The following is a 4842-nucleotide window of genomic DNA, read 5'->3' as shown; positions in this document are numbered from 1 at the left end:
GCCTGTGTTGAGACATGAAACAAAATAAATGAAGAAGATGCAAAGGTGGGAGAAATTGTTGGGGAGAGATTTTGTTGTAAATATTAATGTTTTGGGCAAGGATGATGTTATTATCCACACAATACTGCTCTTGACAACCAACATACCAGTTGAGAAATAGTTGGAGGATGATTTATCTATCTCAAGAGCTGAATATAAGTTATTGTGAGATGAAAAGAAGCAAGAGGATTGGATTTACATGTTCTGAAGTTGTATTTTGCTGCCTATTTGGCTTGGTAATGCAGTCAGTCCTCCACATTTGAAGGCTTGACTTTGGATGATTTGATTGTTCACGACTTTGTTTGAAATGTCACACTGGAAGACCTCAAAATCCCACCAACTTTTGGTGGAATTGTTGAGTAACCTTGAGATTTCTGTGGAGATGTTTTTTTTTTTCAGGTAATCAAAAATAACAATTTCCCTTATTCATGATTTTTGACTTTTGTGGTAATCTGAAGCCCAGCGAATGGGCAAGATTACAAAAGGAAGTCCTTCCTAAACTGGCTGAGACACAACACATAATATGTGTAAATGTCCGGATCTGTAAATTTCTGGCGAAGAAATTACCTCACAAACAAAGTTGGAAGGCTTAATTCAAAAGCATGCATTAGGGAACACAACAAAGTTCCAACTGACAGTTTATTTCCCTCACGCCTCACCCTGGTTCTCCCCTGCATTTTTCCTGTTTCCATAGCAATCCTCCCAAATTTCAAATACACACAGGACAAGTCTAAGGCATGGCTTCACAAAATTTCCTGGCTTCACAAAAAACCAGTAAGATTATCCTTAAGGATATTTTTCCAAACATATTAAAATTATGATTAAAGAAGGAATTTCTTTGGTATGCATAACACTCAAGGAAAGTAATTTCCTTATATATGTTGCTTTAAAACAGGCCTGGGCAGACTTCGGCCCTTCAGGGGTTTTGGACTTCAACTCCCACAATTCCTAACAGCCGATAGGCTGTTAGGAATTGTGGGAGTTGAAGTGCAAACCCCCGAAGGGCCTAAGTTTGCCCAGGCCTGCTCTAAAATACCTAAAGGAGTTTTTCCCTCTCCCAGTGAGACTAATTGTATCATCTTATAGCAGAAATAAGCCATGATTCAGAGAAAAGGGAGATAGAATAGATTGTTTAAACTTAAGACCTTAGCACCTGAGTTTTGAGGTACAATTCTTAATATAAAAATTCTAGAATGAAGCAATTTTTCAGCCTAATACATCTGGGTAAAGAAATAGAGTAGCTTTGGGGACAAATTACATCATACCAGTTATGGGCAAACTTGGGCCCTCCAGCTGTTTTGGACTCCAACTCCCACCATTCTTAACAGCCTCAGGCCCTTTCCTTTTCCGCGTCAGCCGCTTATGCTGAAAAGGAAGGGCCCTGAGGCTGTTAGGAATGGTGGGAGTTGAAGTCCAAACAACACCTGGAGGGTCCAAGTTTACCCATCACTGCATCGTACTGTCCTTTTCCTACTTTTCATTGATTCCTTTAAATAGAGTTGTCTTTTAAAACCCGTAAGTAACCCACTGATAAGATATATTTTCTTACTTTAATAATCAGTTGTCCACTTGTATAGAGAGTGCATCCTGCAATTCCAGAAATTGATTAGTAGGTATATTAGACATGGTAATATTTTGAAGAAAAAGAGTTGTTTATAAGATGTCGTAAATACTGTACAAATATTAAATGTGTTTCCCTTTATTTTTAGATTAGCCCTTGTGATAAAGGCTGAAATGTGTTGGAATTTTTAAATAATAAAAGGTTTTGACAAAAACAAAGCCTAGTTTCCCTCTGGCTTTTTTGCTGTGATTATGGGACCGGACTGTGGCACAGCTAGTTAGTAGCCAACTGCATTAAATCACTACTGACCAAGATATTATGAGTTCGAAGCCAGCCTGGGTCAGAGTAAGCTCCTGACCATCGGTAGTCTAGCTTCCTATTGACCTATGCAGTCTGAAAAACAGTTGCATCTGTCAAGTTGGAAATTTAGCTATTGCTGTATGTGTGGAGGCTAATTTAACAAATTTACAACACTGTTAGCGTGTGTAAAAATGAGGAAATTCTCCATCAAGGACCTGGTGTCACAAGTGGACAGTGAAGCGGCAGCTCCCCCTGTGGCCAGAATCAAGCATACCCTCATGAAACTGGAAATTTGAAATGTTAAATTGCTTCTGTGTCTATGTCTATGGCATTGAATGTTTGCCATGTCTATGTGCACTGTAATCTTTCCTGAGTCTCCTGCAGGGTGAGACGGGCGGAATATAAATACTATAAATAAAGAAATGAAATATGGGCTGCCCGGTGGTGCAGTGGGTTAAACCACTGAGCTGCTGAACTTGCTGACTGAAGAGTTGGCGGTTTGAATCCAGGAAGCAGGATGAGCTGCTGTTAGCCCTAGCTTCTGCCAACCTAGCAATGCAAATGTGAGTAAATCAATATGTACCACTTCAGCAGGAAGGTAACAGCATTCCATGCAATCATGCTGGCCACATGAACAATGCCAGCTTTTTGGCTTAGAAATAGAATGACCACCACACCCCAGTCGGACACAACTGGACTTAATGTCAGGAGAAACCTTTACTATAGCAGAAGGAATTTCAGCGAACACTGCTTATTAGACACCCAGTTAACAAGCAACATCTACTCACATTTTCATGTTTTCAAAGTGCTAGGTTTGCCTAACAGCAGGAGCTTACCCCACTCCCCAGATTCAAACTGCTGATCTTTTGGTCAGCAAGTTCGGCAGCTCAGTGGTTTGATCCAGTGTCACCAGGAGCCCTTCTGCTATTCAGTGGTTAAAAATAAACAGATTCTTTTGTGTCTTCCCTTTAGTAATCCGAAGGAACAGGTGGTCAGTGTTGATCACCAATTGGAACCATGGATGGAAAGAGTATTTTGTGTGCACTCCTTTCGGAGTTGTGGCCCAAACGGAGAAACTTGAGGTGGAAAACTGATCCCTCCTGTCCCACACAGCTGCCTATCCTTGTATAAGCCCTAGGTTTCTGAGGAAGGGACTAGCAAAATCCATTTGAGTATTTCTGGCCCAAGACACCCTTATGAAAGTCAGGGGATTGCCATAGGTTGACAGTCAACTTGAATACATGCATGCACACAGACCAAGAGCCAGTATGGTGGACTGGGATTTGGGAAATTGAGATCTGAATAATACCTTCTTATCCATGGTCCATCTCGGTTGTAGAATTAATGTATGTATTTATTTAGGGAATGTCTATATTTCCTTTTTCCGAAGACTCAGGATGGTTGACAACCACAGTTGAAACATACCCATATACCAGATACACAAAATAATCCCATATCAGTGACATGGCTTTAAAACATTATAGCTGTTATAGAATCTGAGCATTTGGCAGCTCAAAAGTGACCCTCGGGTCACCTAATGGCACAAAGTGGGATATATTTTTCCAGTGATAAGACAACCTTATCACAGCTGGTAAATCACCAACAATGATAAGATCTACTAACCGAAAGGTTGCCAGTTGGAAGCCCCAGGTCGGCATGAGCATCCAACTGTCAGATCAGCTCACTGTTTACCTAAACAGTTTGAAAACATCTTAGAGCTGTAAGTAGAGAAATTAGGTACCGCTAAAAAGCGGGAGAGGTATTTTACGACACCATAAAAGAAAAAGATCAGCAAATGCCCGGCAACCAAAAGGAAGGAATCCATCCTGATGGCTCTTCATCATTAAGGGTGGGGCACCGAACCCCCCTGTGGCTGGATTCGAGCAAAACCTCCAAGGTGCCAAAAAGCTGGAAGCTGACACAATATACCTCCTTTCTGTTCTTTCGGTCATGTCGACATTGAATGTTTGCTGTGTATGTGTACTGTGATCCACCCTGAGTCTCCTTGGGGAATATAAATAAAATGCTATTTTTATTGTATTATTATATTATACTAGCTATCCCCTGCCACGTGTTGCTGTGGCCCAGTCTGTGTATATGTGCTTTGTGTGTGTATATATTTGTGTATATGTGTGTGTTTGCATGTGTGTGTGTATATATATATGGTTTTGCGCATGCGTTGTAATGTATTTTTTAAATTTTTGGCTTTTAAAATCTCTTATGCTGTGTTTTTCAGTGTTTTTATAAGTGATGCTCACTCATTGGCCTGATAGGTGTATTGTGTCCAAATTTGGTGTCAATTCATCCAACAGTTTTTGAGTTACGTTAATCCCACAAATGAACATACATTTTTATTTATATAGATTAGGAGCCTCTGATGATGCAGTGGGTTAAACCGCTGAGCTGCTGAACTTGCTAACCAAAAGGTTGCAGGTTTGAATCAGAGGAGCAACATGAGCTCCCGCTGTTAGTCCCAGCTTCCGCCAATCTAGCTGTTTGAAAACATGCAAATGTGAGTAGATCAATAGGGACCGCTCCGGTGGGGAGGTAACGGTGCTCCATGCAGTCATGTTGGCCACATGACTGCATGGAGACGTCTATGGACAAAGCCAGCTCTTAGCTTAGAAATGGAAATGAGCACCAACCCCCACAGTTGGACATGACTACACTTAATGTCAGGGGAAACCCTTTACCTACCTTATTATTATATTACAATATCACTACATCTGAGGATGCTTGCCATAGATGCAGGCGAAACGTCAGGAGAAAATGCCTCTAGAACATGGCCATATAGCCCGAAAAAACCTACAACAACCCGATATTATTATATTACAATTTTCTTCCCAGGTTTTTAAAAAAGACAAGAATTCAAACTTCGGGTATTTATATGATTTCAACTCTAAGGTTGATGAACAATAATTGATCAAGGCTCAGTTACAGAC

The sequence above is a fragment of the Anolis sagrei genome, chromosome 2, assembly GCF_037176765.1.
Source record: "Anolis sagrei isolate rAnoSag1 chromosome 2, rAnoSag1.mat, whole genome shotgun sequence".
NCBI classification, from domain to species: domain Eukaryota; kingdom Metazoa; phylum Chordata; class Lepidosauria; order Squamata; family Dactyloidae; genus Anolis; species Anolis sagrei.
This window is presented reverse-complemented; position numbering follows the sequence as displayed.